Raw genomic sequence first — 21754 nt, forward strand, 5'->3', positions numbered from 1 at the left:
TAGTTATAAAATTGTTAATGTAAGAAACTGTAGCTAGACAGAATGGATTATACCTGACAAATGTTGATGCTCCTGAAGCCACCTATGTGCCTGGTGAAATATTTTCATTGTGGCAGTTGGGCAGGAAAGGCCCATTCCTTCACAGAAAGGGAAAACACATCAAGAACATGTACTTTATTTAAGTCCCAGAACTATCTTATTTCAGTCAATCTCTCTTTTCCCTATTCAGCTTTAATGTACTGGCCATCATCCAAAGCATCACTGTAGGCAGAAAATGCTAGATCAGCAATTGTGCAGCCTCTCTTGATACAAACAGAATAGACTAATGATAGTAGGTATAACCAATATACTGATAACACTTTATCTGAATCTGTGCACGACAGCCCCACATTAAACAACTTGTAAAAGAATGTGAAGTTCTGGTAGCATCCTGTAGGTAAAAGTAACAACACCCAGTTCTTTGAGTTGATCAATCAAAACACCATGATTCATGAATCCAGTTCATTAAGGCAAGCTGTATCTTACTCATTCATTCTTTGCTAACAATTAATCAAAATATTGTATTTTCACCAAACACCTCGGTTTCAATTATATTGCTTATATTACATGAGAGTCACTGTTTGTGGATACTGCAAACATCATCTTCACCCAAATTGTACTTTCCATAGGGGGCCTAGTGATGGAACAAGTCTCCTGCTGGAGATGGAGACCACCCAAGGCCTCCCTGACCCACTAAAATACCTCATGCTGCCCACAATTGTTTCCCCCCCCCATCCAAACTGCCATGCTGGGTCTCTACTGTGTGAAGTTCTAGCAAGCTGTCTCCTTTCCAGCCTCTCAGCTGTGTGCGCCCCTCTGCAGCTGCGTTTTGGTCTGCACAGGCCTCGCCTGGCACTTTGCCAGCCAAAATGGAGCTCCATTTAGGCCTGCATAGACCTCGCATTTTCAGGACAAAATGGAGCATTGGAAGGGCACACACACTCCTCTGAACTTCTATTTTGGTTTGCAAAGTGATGAATGTTGCAGAGCCTCTGCAGTTGTTCATAAGGGTGAACAACTGCCATGGTGCTACAGGATTTGTAGTTTCGGGATTAGTTCATAAACATTAGGGGGCACTTATTTCAAATGTTCACTAAGGGAATGCTCATTACCTAGGGATTACCTGTATAACAAGCTTAGCAGTCCTGTCTCCATAGCTGCTAGAGTCAGAAGATTAGGGGGAAAGGGGAAAACATAGCAAACACGGCTTCCCATTAAAATGCTGCCTTAATCTTTGGAGCTACCGGTTTGCCCGAACTGGGCCGAACTGGTAGAATCCCACCCCTGGCACCCTCCAAATGAAGGAGGCAAAGTTCAGATTGCAAGGGGAAGGAAATTAGCCCATTTCAGATGGGGGAGAAGGACACAACCATAATCTCTAGTCCTGCGAACCATTGAGGATGTGCTCCTAAATTACATTCACAGAGCACTGTGGCATCTTCTGTTACATAAAAGCCCTCACTGCAGAAACAGTTCCCTTTCATCCATAATTCACAGTAATAGAAAAGGGTAAAAAATACCGCAGTCAAGAAAACTTGAGATCCCAATAACCATGACTGAAGTCGTTTTTCAAGGGGAGAGAGCGCGAAAGGGAGAGGAGAGGGAGTGAGAGAATGAGCACAATATTACCAATGTAATGCACACTGAGCTAAATTCTAAGTAAATCTTATGAAAAGAAGAGGACAAGTCATGCCTAGTGGGAAAATCGTATCCGAAACTTGTGTTGTGCAAGGTTTATCACCAATCATATTGTGAAATATGCAGATGATACAACTGTAGAGGGCCTTATTCAGGATGATAATAAGGGTGCTTATCGCGAGGAGGTAGAGGGTTTGGTGAAAAATCATTGTCGATTTCAGACAGGCAGAGCCACACACCTCTCAGTATTAATGATTCACCTGTGGGGGTGGTCAGCAGCATCACGTTTCTGGGTATGCAGCTAATGAGTAGGCTGGCTTGGTTGCTCAACAGTGAGACACTGGTGAAGCGGGCACAGCAGGGCCTACATTTTCTGCGTCACATGAGAAAAGTACATCTTCCTTCCCCTATCCTTACCACTTTCTATAGAGGGAGGATCAAGAGCATCCTGTCATATTGCACTACAGCCTGGTTTGGAAGCATTACTACTACACACACACACACACACACACACACACACACACACCTATATCTGTATCTCTCTCTGTGTGTATAGCAAGTATATACATGTGTTACATATGTGTACATTTTGAGAGCAGGCAACAGAATTTCATTTTTAATGTGTGTCAATATGCCCACAGTAAAAATGATAATAAAGGTTATCTATCTAAATTGCTCCACCGGAACAAGATTCCTTCCTTCTCCAACTTAGATTAAGATTCAAACAGGCAACCAAAAAGTCTGAAAAGCATTATTATATGAGGTTCTTCTCTTATTATGGGCCCTTTCCCATAGCATTGCTTCTTTTATTAGCAGTGTGGCCTGGGGAACCTATGCCATCAATCTTCTTAGACACTCAAGACAATTTTCTTCTGGATTTGCGGCACCCCTGTTCAAATTGTAAAACTTCTGTTTTGTTACTTGTAACACAGGAACTCCATGGGACTTGGACATAGATCACTGTGTAGTTCATGTACTGAACTTGAAGTGGATTTACTGGACAACCTTAACAATGAATCTCTTAATCACTCTAGTAAATTTCTAGACCCTTTAAAAAATCTACCTGGTTTGGGTTTGCCTGCTTATAAATGCAGATGCACTGAATTCTTACTTCACCGGGTGAGCCATTACCTGTTCTCCCAACTCCACACACACATAGAGACTGTTGCTCTACAACCTGCAACCATGGTTGGAACTGTTGGAAAGGTGCCTGGCTGTGCCAAAATTACAGCTTTCAGTGAGAATTTATATGCAGGAAGAATGGCCTCTTGACATCCAGGGATTGTTGTCTTTGTACAAATGGGTCAGGCGCTTTTGAAAATGGCCGGACAAATGCACACAGCATGTACAGAAAATACAGAGCAGGGGCAACATTTCTCTCCTTTCTTTATGGAGAAGAAGCAAAAGAGGGTTTTATACTTAAAGAGATGTGATCGCTCAGGGGAACATTAGTGATTGATTATGTTCCCAGTTTCTTTTCTTTTTATGAGCTTGTATGTCCCTCCAATAAGAAATGACTCTGAATGACATGCATCCCACAGTTCAGAACGGGGTTAACAATTAAGGCTAAATAGTAGGTACAAAATAACTAAACTGAAGGCAGAACATCTCCAAATACGATTGTCCTTAGAAAACCCTTCTAATCCCTCAAAAATATATGTTGCTGCATCTTCAGGAGTCACCCTCTATGGCAGGGGTGGGCAAACTTTTTGGCTCGGGGGCCGCATTGACTTTTAAAATTTGACAGACGGGCCGGGTCAGCACAAGATTTTTTGGGAATCGCCCCTCGCCCCCCTTCCCCCTCTTCTCCTCCTTCCCCTCCCTCGGAGGCTCCCCTCCCTCGGAGGCCCCCTGAGTCAGGAGTTGCTACCACCGGCGCGGCTCCGCGCGGCTCCAGTCCCGCGTTGCCTCGGGAAGGGAAAGGCAAAAAGGAAGAGCCGCGGCGGTGCTTTGCAACGGGAGCAGCGGCACCGGAGGCTCAGGCTCAGTGGCTCCTGGTTTTGCCTTTTCCTTCCCAAGGCAACGCGGGACTGGAGCCGCACGGAGCTGCACCGGCCGGTAGCAACTCCTGACAGCCCCAGCCGGACACCTGAGCGGAGCCTGGGCGAAACTGCCTGTTGCTGCTGCCGGAGCACCGCCGGGTCGCCTCCACCAAGCAGCCTGCCCGCCCACCGGGCTTCCCTCTGCCGCGCGGCTCGGGGCCAGGCGCAGCGCCCGCGAGTTAAAAGGAAGCCAAAAGTTGCTGGGAAGTTGCTCGGGTGCTGGGAGCAGGCTTTTAAAGTGCCGCCCGAGCAAAGTTTAAGCAGCCCGCCCACCCGCCGGGCGGAACTCTTCCTGCTGCTCGGCGGGAAGACGCTCCAGCCTGCAAACTTTGCCTTTGCAAAGTTTAAGCCTGGAAGCCCCAGAAATCTGAGCAACTTCCCAGCAACTTTCTGGCTTCGTTTTAACTTGCGGGCGCTCGCGCCTCGCCCGAGCCGCACGGCAGCCCGCTCCAAGCAGCCCGCCCGCCTGCTGGGCAGAACCCTTCCCGCTCCTCGGCGGAAGACGCTCCAGTCTGCAAACTTTGCCTTTGCAAAGTTTAAGCCTGAAGCCCGGAAACCCAAGCAACTTCCCAGCAACTTTCGGCTTCCTTTAACTCGCAGGCGCTCGTGCCTGGCGGAGGGAAGCCCGGAGCCTCCTCCAAGCAGTCCGCCCGCCCGCCCGCCGGGCTTCCCCTCCGCCACGCGGCTTGGGGCCAGGCGCGAGCGCCCGCGAGTTAAAAGGAAGCCGAAAGTTGCTGGGAAGTTGCTCGGGTGCTGGGAGCAGGCTTTTAAAGTGCCGCCCGAGCAAAGTTTAAGCCTGGAAGCCCTGGAAATCTGAGCAACTTCCCAGCAACTTTTGGCTTCGTTTTAACTTGCGGGTGCTTGCGCCTCGCCCCGAGCCGCACGGCAGCCCGCTCCAAGCAGCCCGCCCCGCCTGCCGGGCGGAACCCTTCCCGCTCCTCGGCGGGAAGACGCTCCAGCCTGCAAACTTTGCCTTTGCAAAGTTTAAGCCTGGAAGCCCTGGAAATCCGAGCAACTTCCCAGCAACTTTCGGCTTCGTTTTAACTCGCGGGCACTCGCGCCTCGCCCCGAGCCGCACAGCGGAGGGGAAGCCCGGAGTCCCGCCTGGTCACCCCCTCCAAGCAGCCCGCCTGCCCGCCCGCCGGGCTTCCCCTCCGCCCGCGCGGCTCGGGGCCAGGCACGAGCGCCCGCGAGTTAAAACGAAGCGGAAAGTTGCTGGGAAGTTGCTCGGGTGCTGGGAGCAGGCTTTTAAAATGCCGCCCGAGCAGGACCGCCGAGCCGGGAAACGGGGCACCAAGGCAGTGCAAGGCTCCACCAGCAGTGGGCTAGCTTTAGGTGGCTCCAAGCAGCCCGCCCTGCCCGCCAGGTGGAACCCTTCCCGCTCCTCGGCGGGAAGACGCTCCAGCCTGCAAGCTTTTCCTTTACAAAGTTTAAGCCTGGAAGCCCTGGAAAAAAAAGGGGGATCAGCGGGGACTCACCTTCGGAGAGGTCGCACTCGAAGGTGATTTCGAACTTCCAGCCGAGGCCTTTGCAAATTTCTTTTCTTTCCTACCCCTAGATCGCTCCGCACTGTTTTGCAGCTTTGGGGGCCACGCGGCACAGGGCAATACGCCATGCCCAGCGATTTTTTTTCAGGGGCGGGCCAGATTGGACAGACCAATGGCAGCTATTTTTTTTCAGGGGCGGGCCGCATTGGACAGACCAACGGGCCGGATGTGGCCCGCGGGCCGTAGTTTGCCCACCCCTGCTCTATGGCATGCCCACAAACCATTTGGAAGAGAAAGTTTTTAATATCCCCTTGGATATTCCTTTAAAGGCGTACACCTTTATCTCAGTGGATCTGGTGTTCCAAAGAAGGAGACTGTACAAGGAATGCTCATCCTCAGGCTTTTTGATGTCAACTTGTACATGGAACAAGTCTTAGATTTTACTTCATCCCGTGGTCATCGGAACACATTTTACAAGGTTTTACCAAAAACGGGCACTAACTTTTGGGTTTTGGCAAAACTGTGCTACAGAAAACAATAGGTTTGCTTAATGTCTGTGGCATTCATTTTACAACCACTATGGTCACTTAACAACCTCTCCAAAAATGTTAAAAATTGGGTCAATTATGTGACCAGCTCATTTTATGACTGTTACTATTTATGACTGGAACAGACAGACGCCATTCCAGTTGTAACTTGAGGACTACATGAACTTTCAACCAGTATAGCTCCCTGAGTAGTAGTGTCAAACCAAATGGAGCCCATTTCTATTCAGGTTATTCTGTACCAAATTAATTTTCCATTTCTTTGTTGACAGATAAAATAAGTTGCAAGTGTCCAACTATGAAATGACAAAGACAAGAGTAAAAATCAACAAAGCCTCCAACTCCAGGAATGGCTATAATTTAGTGCAAATTATGTAGATGTGCTAAGATCCTCCTGATCACATGCCTCCAAGTTGCTTGTAGAAGCGGCTACGTGGATACCATATTGTGGACCAGCTCTGCACAGAAAGTCCATACAGGCCCAAATGATGGCATTTTACTGGAATCTCCTGGTTTCTGAATCCATAGACAGTCTTGCTGGAACGAAGTTTAAGTTTGTTTTTCCTGATTCTAACAAACTCCAGGCACTGAAATGGAAACTTTACAAGATCTCCTGTTCAGAATGGAGTGGAGATTCATAATTAGGTATCACCAGCATGTTGATTAAACCCCATTAAGAGTTGTTAACCTAATCCTACATAGCTTTTTCTCTGGTAATATCACACTACTAACTAGAGCATACAAAACATCTGCTAGACCAATACTCGAATACAGTTCATCAGTCTGGAACCCACATTACGTATCTGATATTAATTCAGTTGAGAAAGTCCAGAAATATTTCACAAGAAGAGTTCTCCACTCCTCCACTCGTTGCAGAATACCTTATGCCACCAGACTTGAAATTCTAAGACCTAGAAAACCTTGAATTACGCTGTCTTCGGTCTGATTTAAGTATGGTATATAAATCATACATTGCAACGACTTACCTGTCAATGAATACTTCAGCTTCAACCATAACAACACAAGAGCACACAATAGATACAAACTCAAGGTTAACCGCACCAAAATTGATTGCAGGAAATACAACTTCATCAACAGAATGGTCAATGTCTGGAATACTCTACCTGACTCTGTGGTTTCTTCCCCAAACCCCAAAAACTTTAACCTTAGACTGTCTACTATTGACCTCACCCCTTTCCTAAGAGGTCTGTAGGGGCGTGCATAAAGCGCACCAACATGCCTACCATCCCTGTCCTGTTGTTTCTTTTATTTTTCTTATATGTACCCATTTCATGTATTAATAACTATGTATATACTTATACCTATTATCTTGTAAGCGATTGACAAATCTAAATCAATCAATCAATAAATAAAGTCCCCAGAAAAATAAACCTGAGAAAATCAACACCACTCAGAACCAGCAGTTTGGATGGGGTGCAATTGCACATCAGAAGAACAGTACATCAGCTATGGTTTCAGCTTGTCACTTACAACCACCCTCAGGAATAAGGCCTCACATTCATTTTTATATGGATCAGAGCGAGCCGGGAAACGGGGCACCAAGGCAGTGCAAGGCTCCACCAGCAGTGGGCTAGCTTTAGGTGGCTCCAAGCAGCCCGCCCCGCCCGCCAGGTGGAACCCTTCCCGCTCCTCGGCGGGAGGACGCTCCAGCCTGCAAGCTTTTCCTTTACAAAGTTTAAGCCTGGAAGCCCTGGAAAAAAAGGGGATCAGCGGGGACTCACCTTCGGAGAGGTCGCACTCGAAGGTGATTTCGAACTTCCAGCCGAGGCCTTTGCAAATTTCTTTTCTTTCCTACCCCTAGATCGCTCCGCACTGTTTTGCAGCTTTGGGGCCACGCGGCACAGGGCAATACGCCATGCCCAGCGATTTTTTTCAGGAGGCGGGCCAGATTGGACAGACCAATGGCAGCTATTTTTTTCAGGGCGGGCCGCATTGGACAGACCAACGGGCCGGATGTGGCCGCGGGCCGTAGTTGCCCACCCTGCTCTATGGCATGCCCACAAACCATTTGGAAGAGAAAGTTTTTAATATCCCCTTGGATATTCCTTTAAAAGCGTACACCTTTATCTCAGTGGATCTGGTGTTCCAAAGAAGGAGACTGTACAAGGAATGCTCATCCTCAGGCTTTTTGATGTCAACTTGTACATGGAACAAGTCTTAGATTTTACTTCATCCCGTGGTCATGGAACACATTTTACAAGGTTTTACCAAAAACGGGCACTAACTTTTGGGTTTTGGCAAAACTGTGCTACAGAAAACAATAGGTTTGCTTAATGTCTGTGGCATTCATTTTACAACCACTATGGTCACTTAACAACCTCTCCAAAAATGTTAAAAATTGGGTCAATTATGTGACCAGCTCATTTTATGACTGTTACTATTTATGATTGGAACAGACAGACGCCATTCCAGTTGTAACTTGAGGACTACATGAACTTTCAACCAGTATAGCTCCCTGAGTAGTAGTGTCAAACCAAATGGAGCCCATTTCTATTCAGGTTATTCTGTACCAAATTAATTTTCCATTTCTTTGTTGACAGATAAAATAAGTTGCAAGTGTCCAACTATGAAATGACAAAGACAAGAGTAAAAATCAACAAAGCCTCCAACTCCAGGAATGGCTACAATTTAGTGCAAATTATGTAGATGTGCTAAGATCCTCCTGATCACATGCCTCCAAGTTGCTTGTAGAAGCGGCTACGTGGATACCATATTGTGGACCAGCTCTGCACAGAAAGTCCATACAGGCCCAAATGATGGCATTTTACTGGAATCTCCTGGTTTCTGAATCCATAGACAGTCTTGCTGGAGCGAAGTTTAAGTTTGTTTTTCCTGATTCTAACAAACTCCAGGCACTGAAATGGAAACTTTACAAGATCTCCTGTTCAGAATGGAGTGGAGATTCATAATTAGGTATCACCAGCATGTTGATTAAAACCCACAATGTAATAGATCAGGGATCCCCAACCTTTTCGACGCGCCGCGGCCCGGTTCCGACATCAGCTGGGCGCGCGCCCGGTGCGGCGTCAACTGGGCGCCGCCATCTTTATGGCGGCGCTTCCGGTGGCGTCACGAGGCGCTGTTTCGTCATAAAAGATAAGCGGCGCTAGCGCTTCTGGTGAGCTTTTTCGGTAGAAATGGCTTTCTACCCGGGAAAAGCTCACGAAGGCTTCAGCGCCGCCATCTTTTATGACGAAACAGCGCTTCCGGTGAGCTTTCTACCTGGAAAAGCTCACCAGAAGCGCTTTTTACCAAAAAAGATGGCGGCGCCCAGCAACCAGCGGCCCGGTAAGGGTTGTTCCGCGACCCGGTACCGGTCCGCGGACCGGCGGTTGGGGACCCCTGTAATAGATAACCTCTCCTAGTGGCTTCATATACTGGGGATATTAATTAGGAGATGGAAGAGAGCTGAACTATCGGGAGCCCTATAGTGTAATGCTGAAGAACTTAAAGTCTCCCTCCTCTAACTCAAACCAACCCCTGAATAACCTTTAGGAAGTGAATGGATCCATAAGCTCCGCGGGACAGACTGAATAGAACTATTCTCCTTGCAAAGGTCAGTGGCACTGGTTACCTCCATGGAAACAAAATTCTGATTCATCAGGATTATGGGGTGATGTTAATATGTCCCACCTTCAGATCTTAACTCAAAAATCATGACCATAAGCATTATCTCTAACGCATTGGGTCTGTGATGACTAGGACAAACCTATGTTGACTTGCCTCTGATTCCTTCAACCAAAGAAGGCAGATTGAAGTCATATTGAAGACATATTGGCAAAAAAATCAGAAAATAAAATACAAGCTGAATAGGCAAGACCTTGTTGATGACCCAAGCTCTGTAAAGGACCTTGGAGTACTCACCTCTAATGATCTAAGTGCTAGAGCCCACTGCAACTACATAGCCAAAAAGGCATTAAGAGTTGTTAACCTAATCCTACGTTGCTTTTTCTCTGGTAATATCACACTACTAACTAGAGCATACAAAACATCTACTAGACCAATACTCGAATACAGCTCTTCAGTCTGGAACCCACATTACGTATCTGATATTAGCACAGTTGAGAAAGTCCAGAAATATTTCACAAGAAGAGTTCTCCACTCCTCTACTCGTTGCAGAATACCTTATGCCACCAGACTTGAAATTCTAGAACTAGAAAACCTTGAATTACGCCGTCTTCGGTCTGATTTAAGCATGGTATATAAAATCATACATTGCAATGTCCTACCTGTCAATGAATACTTCAGCTTCAACCATAACAACACAAGAGCACACAATAGATACAAACTCAATGTTAACCGCACCAAACTTGATTGCAGGAAATACAACTTCATCAACAGAATGGTCAATGTCTGGAATACTCTACCTGACTCTGTGGTTTCTTCCCCAAACCCCAAAAACTTTAACCTTAGACTGTCTACTATTGACCTCACCCCTTTCCTAAGAGGTCTGTAGGGGGCGTGCATAAGCGCACCAACATGCCTACCATCCCTGTCCTGTTGTTTCTTTTATTTTTCTTATATGTACCCATTTCATGTATTCATAACTATGTATATACTTATACCTATTATCTTGTAAGCGATTGACAAATCTAAATCAATCAATCAATAAATAAAGTCCCCAGAAAAAATAAACCTGAGAAAATCAACACCACTCAGAACCAGCAGTTTGGATGGGGTGCAATTGCACATCAGAAGAACAGTACATCAGCTATGGTTTCAGCTTGTCACTTACAACCACCCTCAGGAATAAGGCCTCACATTCATTTTTATATGGATCAGAGCTTTTGTTAACTGGCCATAGAAAGTGATCTTAATAGAAAAGATGACCTTAATAGAGATGAGCAGGAGCTGTCACCTAAGCAAAAGAGTTGGAAACATTTTTTTAAGTCCAGAACAACAAGATAGTATTTGGAAATGACTCAGACAGTCACCTTTCTAATTCAATGAACTATAACAGAGGGGAGGAGGAAGGGCACAAACAGACTTTCAAGATTCTTTTACTGCAGCCAATAAGTTGTTCCTGTATAATTGGCTTCCTGGTCTGATCTGTTTAGGGGGCTGACACAGGCAGAGCCTTCCAAATGGCAATCACTATCCTTCCCCCTCTGCCATAAGAAGCTACTAATGACAAAACCTCAAACCTGGATTGGCACATTATCAAAAGGAGAACTTTCCTCTTCCGGTTTGAGCTTCTTCAGCGACAGACCGAAACCTCGTCTCTGCGAGGCTTCAATCCATGCTTGCCGCTGGTTTCGGGGCTAAGCCACCCCATAGAGGTGGTGAAGAGGGGGGAGACTGCCAGAAGGGTTGAGAAGAGCCGCATCTCTCCTCCCCAGCTGGCCATGACTCCCTTTCCCAAAGGCGGTTGCAGTGGTGGTCAGAAATGGCCACCACAAAGAAGAACTCCACCGGAAAAGAATGTGCAGGAGGAAGATAAGAAGAGAAAGTTTTGGTTGACCGGGTCAAACAGCAAAAGCAACAAATAAGGTACCCTGGAATTGAAACTGTTAAAAAGGAGAGAGAAAAGGGAAAAGATTTGGTTTTCTCCTTTTCCTATACTGACAGCTAAAAGACTTAAGCAAGAAAATGGAAAAAAATCCACTTTGACATCAATAGGCATTTAATGCTGAAAATAAAAAGTCAAAGGGATAATAAAGATTTCTGCATAATTAAAAGCTTTTAAAAACAGGAAAGGAGAGAAAAAGAATAAAAGGGTAGGATCTGGAAGGGAGGAGACTGCCTTGAATTAAAAAAGAACTTAAAACTTAATGGAAAAAGGGATTCTGCAAAGGTACATAAGATAGTATGGTTATATTAGAAGCAGAAATAATTTTAGAAAATATGAAACAATGTATGATTAAAATGTCTGATAAAATAGCTATCGTAATTCAGTGGAATGCTTGTCAATAAATAAATGTAACAAAAGGTATATTTAATGATTTATAAAACATATGTGAAGAGAAATAAGGGAAAAATTAATTATGGAGATTATATGTGTTTTTAAGGAAGTATGATATTTAATTGAAAAGAAGTGTTAAAAATGTTATGGTTTTAATGATTATTAATGATAGAACTGAACTGGAATGGAATGAGGGTTTATAATTACATATATTTACAATCTTTTTTTTTTAAAAGAATATAGTGTGTATTAAAAGAATGTACCAAGCAGAATTTGATTGGAAGTTATGTATTATGTATTATATTGAAGGTCATAACCTTAAGGTATATATTGAAGTTTAAATAAGAGTTGAATGGATGTAATTAAAAGATATAAAGGTGTCATACTCCAATTAGTAACTACAGGAGAAAATTTGTTTAATGAGAAAAGATAATATGAAATTGAAACAGAACAGACAAAAGTATAAATATAATGATTTGAATTGAGATGAGATAATCAAAATAAAATTGAGAAAATTAAAAGAGGGGAAAAACTATATAGAAAATGGAAAATAGTATAAGATATGGAATAGAATACAAAAAGGAGCATGAAATTGAGTTTTGTGTCTGTATAAAGAAGTTCAACCCGGGACCATGCTATTTTCAAAAAAGATGTTTTACTTGTATTTTGTGTGTGAAAACCCAAATAAAACTTTATTTTTTTAAAAAAGGAGAACTTTCCTCTCTTCAGATCTTCCCTCTCACCATTTAATTATGGATAAGGAGAAATGTATTACAGCAGACCTACCATTGAAAAGCTGCAGCTGGAACTCAAAGTTCCACAAAGGCAGCACCAGGTGAAGATGAGGTACATGGTTTTTGGTTGAAATAATTAATAGGTATGCACCCATTGATTGCCAAGATGTTTAACAAAATATTGTGAAACTGAACATTGGTTAATATCTGAGGACAAAACCTCAAACCTATTAATGAACGATCCAATAAAAGAATCAGCACCAGGCAACTTCAAGCCAATCTCCTGTTTACCAACAACAAACTGCTAAGTGATGTGATAGCTGATGTAGTTCAGCTTCACTGATTCCCCTATCAACTATACTGAACAAGTCAGGCCATGACTATCAAACATCAAAATCATCTGTCAGGCTATCCTACCTTCTTCACATGGACTATTTGTGGCTGTATAGAAAAAAACACCACCTGAAATGGAATCATTGTTCAATTCTGTCCATATATACAGCCAAGACATTGCATGCAGTTTGGACTGGATGAATGTGTCACCCGCATCAACAGGGAATAAAATAGTGAAAACTGAAGGAATCAAAATGCTCTATGGAAATAACATAAAATGGATGAAGATGATTACTACGAATATTTCAGCATCCTTCAGGCTGACAACATCAAACACACAAAAGTCAAAAAGAAAGTTAGAAGTGAATACATCATGGGAATGAAGAAGATATTAAAGTTGAAACTCAGTGGCAGAAATAATATCAAGGTGATTAATATCTGGGCAATTCCAGTTGCTAGATATATAGCTAGAATAGTGGATTGGACTCAAACTGAAGTAGACGCTCTGGATAGGCCAGTGGTCTTTAAACTTGACAGCTTTAAGACTTGTGGACTTCAACTCCCAGAATTCCTCCTCCAGTCATGTTAGCTCCGGAATTCTGGGAGTTGAAGTCCACAAGTCTTAGTCAAGTTTGAAGATCCTTGGGATAGACATACTAGAGAAATAATGACAATGAATCATGCCCTTCATCCATGCAGCAACATTGACAAACTATTTAACAAGGAGCACATCTGGCTATGGCATGTTCGAAGTATAGTAGAAGAAGAAAATGGGCATTGGAAAAATATCTGAAGGACAGTGAAGAAAATACACTGAGGCTAGTACACCATGAAAGCTTAATGAGTACTGGAGAGACCAAACTGGCTTACAGGAAAGACCAAGTGAAGAGACATGGCAAGGCAAAGCACTGCAGGGCCAGTACACTAACACACTATCAGGCAAAGCATGACAAGAATCAGCAATAGCTAAGAGCATGAAAATTGAAAAAAAGAGACAGAGTGGCTGATTCTGGCTGCACAAGATCAAGCCTTAAAAACATATGCACACAAAACCAGAATTGAGAAGAAAGCAACAAACGGCATGTGCCATTTCCGCAAAGAAGCTGAAGAAACAATCAACCAACTAGTTAGCTGCTTATAAGATGATCTCACAGACAAAATAGTAACAATGATGTGTTGGAATAACCTTGAGAAATACCGTTTGCATTCAAACAAGAACTGGTAAAATAGACAAAGTAATATAAAATAAAAGAGTTAAGGTGTTTTGAGACGTTGGAATTCAAACAGACAAGCGCCTGCCACATGGCACTCCTCACTTAACACTTGTTGATAAGAAAAACAAAAAAGTCTGGGTAGTGAATGTGGCAGTATTTGGAAAGAGCTGACAATAGAAATAGAACAACTGTGGCAAAAGAAAGCAAAGATACTACCAATAATACTAAACATCTTGGATGCAATCCCAAAACATTTGGAGTATTACTTGAACCCATCAGCACTGACAAAATCACCATCAATCAATTGCAAATAAACAGCTCTACTTGAAACAGCTTACTATACATCCTGCAATGATTCCTTTATTATTGTTAAACAACAACACCCACCTATCTCAGGGAAAGGACTTGATAGGTTGGAAGGACTTGGGAAAGACTTAATATATGGTTAAAAATGCTAAACCCAGTCTAAATATCTGGCTGACTATGCAATCAACTGTAATATATTAAACTTGTATGCCCTTGACTTCCAATGACTCTGGACAGCTAACAACAATCAAATGAATTACAATAATATTGATGGAAGGTTAAAGATGGCTAGAATAATAGAGCAGCTGGGATGAAGCAAAGGTTTTCAGTGTCACTCCCTAAAAGTTTGGTAAAGCCCAAGTAGAGACTTAATATCTCAAGAATCACTTATGTTAAGTTACCTTTTTATAATCAGAAATAGAAAAAACACTGGTGTTAAATTAGCAAGCATTAAGACAACAGAGGCATGAACAGAGGATGATGAGCAAATAATGTTCTTGTCCTGTAGTATTCCACACTTCTGTTGTTACTAGGGACAGATGATTATACAAGCAATAGCAATAGCACTTAGATTATATACTAGTATATAGTATAATGAGTATATTATATACTTCATAGTGCTTTAAAGCCCTCTTTAAATGGTTTACAGAGTCAGCATATTGCTCCCAACAATCAGGGTCCTCATTTTACCAACCTTGGAAGGATGGAAGGCTCAGTCAACCTTAAGCTGGTGAGAATCGAACTGCTGGCAATCAGCAGAATTAGCCTGCATTACTGCATTCTAACCACTGCACCACCATGGCTCTCACCACTAACTTTACTGCCTGTATTCTTACGCCTCTGCAAATTAAGTGCCTGTGTAGAAACAGACACAAAACCAAAATGGGCAAAACTAGAGATGAAACTGCAGTATCAAATTCAGAAGAACTAAAAAACTCTTAAAAACCTAGCATGTGTGAAACTGTTTAGAACAGCACAAGAGTCCCCAAAAGGAATATGGAGTATCTCCTATAGCTGTGATGGCGAACCTGTGGCACGTATACCACAGGTGGCACGCAGAGCCATTTATGCGGGCACATGATGAAATGGGCCCATTTTTCGGCTTCCAAAGGCTGCAGAGGCTTCCCTTGAGTCTCTGGGAGGCCGAAAAAGACCTCAAATGGGCCGAAAATCAGCTGGGAGGTGCACACACGTGCAGTGCAGGTAAGGGGGCGGTGTGGGGGGGAATCACTTGTGCATGCATAGGGGGCATGGGGGGCCCACACACATTGCCTTCTGGGTGTTGGCATGCGAGCGTACAAACACAATTTTCGGCACAGGAGCCCAAAAAGGTTAGCCACCACTATCCTACAGCAAAAAGAAAACTAATCAGGAGGTTTTTGCTGCAGTTTCCACTTTTAATTATAAAGTTTAAATCATCAAAAACTACACTACTTTGCTTAAGGTCATCATCACCCATGCATAATTTTCTTGATAATACTTCTAAAAGTAAAATCAAAACATAATGTATACATTTCATCTGACAAAAAAGAAGAGGGTTCCCCCCTGTGCTCTGATCCCCTGTACATTGCTCTCCATTAGCTCCCCCTCCTTTACAAGAGCAGCCAAGACACATCTCTTCTGCAAGGCTTTTAACTGCTAATTGTCATTTAATAAATATTTTTCTTGCTTTTTGTTCTGTACTTTTATTTTTATTAGCTGCCTTGAATGCTTGATTGGAAAGAAAGGTGGGATATAAAATAAATGTATAAATAAATAAATCATGCATTAATAAACCGGAGGCCTGGAGAAATGTTATGATAAACTAGAGAGATAAATTTGGGATTCTGCAAAACTTCAGAAATGGCATTGCTTCAAGAACTCACCTTCCTGAATATCTCAGCTTTCTTTTTCTTTGCTTTTTAAAAATACAAATTTATACTAACGTTTACTCTAAAGACATGTTTCTTGTCCAGAGCATATAATGCCAGTTTAAACCCCAGAATATGCATTCCCTTGTTACAAACATAAGGATGATAAATTATATACAGAAAGAGAAAAGATGTTATTATTCTGCGTTTAGGTGTCATCAAATTAGGTTCACCTCCTAATGACTGTAACCTAACTTGTCTTTAACAATAACTACTAATATTTCCCAGGAGATTACAATAATCTTTTTGCCCTATCTGTGATCATCTTCTTCTGCTTCGTCTTCTCCCTACTTTTTAAACCATTCATTTTTAGAAAAAAAACAACCATCCATTTGCATCACTTGCTCAAAATATTCTATTTACTGATTTCTGCCTCAGGACCCAGGGGAATTAGTCATTCTTCTTAAGTCAAGGACAGATTGATTAGTTCTTCTTGCAGTCCATGATACTCTTAGTAACCAACTTCCAATCAATAATTTCAAGGCATCTATCAAATGCCCAACTCTCCTGGCCATTCATCACCATTGGAAAGGCTTCCTTATTTAATATTCTTATCTTTGTCAACAAAGTCACATTAGTGTTCAACATTTTGAATTCTAATGGCATTGTGGAATTTTTTTCTTGATTACAAAAATACACAATGATTTTTTAATTTTTTTAAGCATATAAAAATAGACCTGATCTTAGAAACTTTTAGCCAACTAACATTAATGAATATTTAGAAATATATACATATTTATGAATTTTAGTTTTTGTTAGTAGTAGTAGTAGTTATTCCCAATTATTATAAAAGTTATTCCAATCAACTACCTGTTAACAGAACATGGATGTGTTGACATGTATTCATTGCTGGCATTACATAAGCTGGCAAAAGGCTCTGCAACAAGATAAATTGAGGAGAAAAGAAATCTAAAACTCCCCTATGCTAACATAGCTTTGCCATGATCAAAGATACTTTCATAAGTGAAACATATCCAATTGTGGTTCACGTAAAATCTGTCATTTTTCTAGATACCTTCCACGCTCTGTTTTGACAGCAACATTTATCTTATATGAACTGAACTGGGCAGAGTCTGCAATTGCTTAAAACTGTTAGATGGCAGCAAAGAAAACAAAAGCAAACCCAAAGTCACAAAAAACAGAACAATTGACAGAAGGGGATTTCAAAGGTGTCAGTAAGAGAAGAACACGTATTGAGAATGTTATGCAATGCCAATGAAATCTATTCTCAGGTTATATTCTAGTACAGCTAGTCCTTGACTAATGATGGTAATTAGTTCACAGCTATCGTTGTAAGTCATGCTGGTCATTAAGTGGGTTACCACATGACTGTGCCCAAACTTCTAAACTTTTTTTACGGTGGTTGCCAGGCAAATGTTGCAGTGGTTAAAGGGCTTTTTTTTTTTTATGGAATCTGGAAGTAAAAAAAAGTTGAAAATTGTGGGCACGTGACTGTGGGATGCTGCAAATGGTTGCTGGATGCCAAGTGGCCAAAATGGTATCACGTGTTTGTGAGGGTGGGCTGGCAGCCAGCAGAACTTCAAACCTGAGCCATAAGCAACACTATGGAGCCAAGCTACTGATAATACCTGGAGGGCTACCAGTATATTATGTTCACCCAGAAGTCATAAATTATAGAAACAATTCCTTCTTTTTTTCTTTCAGGGTTCAAAGTTCAAGTAATTCCCAATTCATAACTAAAGCGGTCCTTCCATTTTATAGCCTTTGGAATCTTTGAGAGTGACATCAGAAAATAGATGTTAGCTACATGTGTACATTTCATGCTACACCCCTTTCCCAGCTGGCCTGGAGTATGGTGCACTGAATTTAACTAAACGTGTATAGTATTGTATTGTAAATCTTTTGAAAATTAACTGCCAAGTCTCTATCATAAAGCATTCATTAATTTGAATAGTCTCTTTAGGATATTTATGAGTCTTAAATATGCCCAGTTATTAATTCTTCATATAAACACCTTAAAAATAATTACATGCTCTGTCAGAACTCTAATATACTTTCAGTTCTAGCTATAAAATAATTACCTGAACTGTTTCCCCCTACCTTCTTTCTCTTTTCAAAATTACCTTGGATTTTTTTGTTAAAAGTCATTAATGTCTGCAAAGCCAATCAAATGATGTTTTGCTCAATGAAGTGCCAGATGCTTAATTCTCAGCCATAATTGACAGCTATTATATATTACATAGTCAGAAACTCCAGATGTTATTTAATCAATCAATTTCTTTCTCATTTTGCTATAGCATTAATATTCAAACTGGCTTACAAATATATATTTAATAATAACTGGACAAGCAAAATATAACTCTGTACACAGTATGTTTTCTTAAAGGCCTTCTTAAATCAATTTGGTTTTCAGATATCCTGATTTTAGCCATTATTACCCCAAAATTATTCCTTCCTTCCTTCCTCCCTCCTTCTCTTCCATTTGCATGTGGCCCTCCCGAGATCCATTTTCGCTGGCAGAGGGTTGCAGGAGGCCATTGGAGCCGAAAACAGAACTCTGGAGCCCATTTTTAATGGCAAAGCAGTCAGGCCACTACAGGCACACCCAATATGAGTGACATCATGTTGGCCATGCCCACCCCAGCCCCCCAAGGTCAAACACGACCCTGATGTGACCCTCAACGAAATCAAATTTGACACCCCTGCACTAGATCAACACTGATGTATTTTAGGCATTAGGTTTTTATGATGGATTTTCATGTAATTGAACTATACTTCTCTCTAATATATGTTGTTTTATGGATTATTTTTATTCTCATCTTTATTCAGAGAATTTTGTAAATAATCCTTATAAATAATATTTAGATTGTTTCTGAGTTGAAGGGATACATAAGATATTTTAAACAACGGTAACAGTTACAGTAATAAATCACTGGACTAAATCAATAAGTCAGTTGTATAATTGTTAAATCAATAATACATTAACTTAAATAATCTTTTAGCATTATCCTAAACATTATTAGAGGGCACCTGAAAAATCTGCAGCAGATTTGCACAAAGTCAGACTTCCATTTCTTATCTATGAACTTGTAATTATTGCAAGTTTGTTGTTTAAAAAGCAGTTTCTTCAATATCTCCTCTTAATCTTACATAATGCATTTGCGAGATTGTATGTCAAATCCATTTCTAAGCTTCCTAAATGGAAATTCCCTTTAAGAATTTTTTGGGAGTATTCTGATTAGGAATTCTCTCACATGCATATTAGTCAACATGTTGTCAAATTTAAAATTTGTTTCCACAGATCACATGTGGTTGCCAATGTAGTCCAGTCCATTAAAGAATATTTGGTTATTAAATTTAAATATACAGTATATAATAGATCTTCAGGTACCAAAGAGAAGGAATCTAATTTGCCTAATTATTCACTATATTATCTAACAAAACCACGTCTAAAATATTTCTTATTTTCTATTAGAGTTTCCTTTTCCAGTTTTAATATTTTTAGATCATATCTATTTTCAAGTTTTATCATTAAAGTATGGCAGGAGCCCTCAGGGCAGACCTGATTCTTATGCTTGCCAAATTTTAAATAGGCTACCAGTTCAGAGATGCTTTAATGGTTTCCGAATCCTTTTTGCTGGAGAACCAAATAATATTTATAATATATATGCTTAAAGTTAAGTTGCTCTATCATTGTACCTATTATTTTAATGAACTCATCATAGCTGCTTTGTAATAACAATATGTTATGTTATAGTCACTGAATTAATAGGTTGATACATGAGTCTGGCTGTTACTCTAGCTTTCTGTCTATCCATTTCTTTTATTTGTATTACTTTCTCTAAAAATGAATTCATTTAAAAAGGAATATTAAAATTATCTTTGGTTGTCACATTCATTTTAGAAGCAAGAGTTCATCCAAATTTCAATATTCTTTTATCTCTCTTTCAAACAAGGGTTATGATATATAATCTAAAATATTTTATCTCTGTAAGATTAAGTTCTGTAAAGTAGATACTCCATGTATTTTTTAACATTATTAAGTGGCTGGCTTTTCTGACATATACATTTTTTACATCTATGAAAGCAATAGGAAAGCAATATCGCTGGAGAGGGTTACTCGGATAGCTTTACTTCAATTGTATCTTAAAAGTTTTTTCCTACTGGAGTATGAAGAAGAGGCACTTTGTAGTTTGGAATATTACAAACAGTAAAGAAATCCTGAGGAGAGTGGAACTGACTGATAAAATCTTAAAATTATTTTTTTTAAAAAGAATTGAGAGATAAATCCATGGCCATAGTGTTGTGACTGCCTAACAATACAGGAGACGAGGGAAACATCTGGGATTAATAAAGGTAGCATTTGTTTACCACAGATCAAAAGACAGGAACAGGTATCCTCCTTTGATAAGGACTCCAGGAGTAAGAAATGTGTTAGAAAGGGCGTTGGTACTTACCTGATATGCCTGTTCTCCGTGAGCTGTGAAGAGCATTCAGTAGTGGGAGGTGCTTCAGTCTCTTCTTGGATAGGCTGAGCTTAATTACAAGGATGATCCTCCTCCTCCATGGTACTCCTCCCTAGCGTCCTCAGTTTTGGCGAAGTTGAAGTGTGTACACATTTCTGTACTTCACCCTATCTAAGAGTTGGCCAGAATAGAAACCCCACCAGACAGAATTGGGTGTGGCTGGATGCTCTTCACAGCTCACGGAGAACGGGCGTATCAGGTAAGTACCAATGCCCTTTCTCCCCTGAGCTGTTCAGAGCATCCAGTTGTGGGACATACCAAAGCTTGGCCTGTCCTATGGGAGGGATGCCGTCTGGATCAATGGTCCCTCTTGGTCTTTGTGGACTCTTTGCAACACTCTCCTACCAAATGATGCCTCCACAGAGGCAAAGACGTCAATTTTATAGTGTCTGATGATGGAGACGCCCAAGTTGCTGCCCTGCAAATTTCTTCTATTGGCGCTTGTGTGGCCCATGCTGCCAATGTTGCTGCACTCCTTGTGGAATGCGCCGTTATGCCTCTAGGTACTGAAAGTGATTGGGCCTCATATGTTTTGGCAATCGTGGCCCTCAACCATCTGCCAATTGTAGAAGGAGAAACTTTGCGCCCTTGGGTGTTAGGTTGAAAGGAAACTAAAAGAGATTCCGTTTTCCGGAAAGCAGCTGTATGATCTAAGTAAATACGTAGGGTGCGTCTCACGTCAAGTCAATGCCATTGGTATTCAAGTCTATGAGCTAGTTTCGGGCAAAAGTTTGGGAGAATCAACTCTTGTGCCCTGTGGAACGCTGAATTGACCTTCGGCATGAACGTTGGATCTGAGCGGAGAACTACCCTGTCCTGGTGAAATATACAGAGGTCCTTTCTTACTGACAATGCGGCTAGTTCAGAAATTCAGAACGTAATAGCTATTCAGAAATTGCTAGTTCAGAAATTGCTGATGTGATAGCTATCAGAAACACCACCTTATATGTTAGAAAGTGAAGGCTCGTCGCCCTCAGAGGCTCAAGGGCCCCTTCATGAGAGCAGAAAAGACCTTGTCAAGATCCTAAGTTGGGTAGCGGTGAATCACCGGGGGCTGTAGATTTTTGGCTCCCCAAATGGAACTACGAATGCTAGG

General features: G+C 41.6%; 1 protein-coding gene across 23 annotated transcripts in view; it reads right to left on the minus strand.

Annotated features, from left to right (window-relative positions):
• The window catches only part of ADGRL3 (adhesion G protein-coupled receptor L3), a 573686-nt gene that overhangs the window by 401827 nt on the left and 150105 nt on the right, over positions 1-21754 (minus strand). Inside the window, exon 1 of one of the 23 annotated variants that reach the window (XM_087957258.1) lies at positions 54-137. The exons of 21 other annotated variants lie outside the window; for them this stretch is intronic. The gene's annotated coding sequence lies outside the window, so the exon portion shown is untranslated. Of the gene's footprint in view, positions 1-53; positions 138-21754 lie in introns of those variants that run through there. One more of the 23 variants, XM_087957254.1, reaches the window with a different exon arrangement.

This window comes from Notechis scutatus, chromosome 2, assembly GCF_049901735.1.
Source record: "Notechis scutatus isolate UNSWTSFEM ecotype Mainland chromosome 2, rNotScu1.2, whole genome shotgun sequence".
NCBI classification, from domain to species: domain Eukaryota; kingdom Metazoa; phylum Chordata; class Lepidosauria; order Squamata; family Elapidae; genus Notechis; species Notechis scutatus.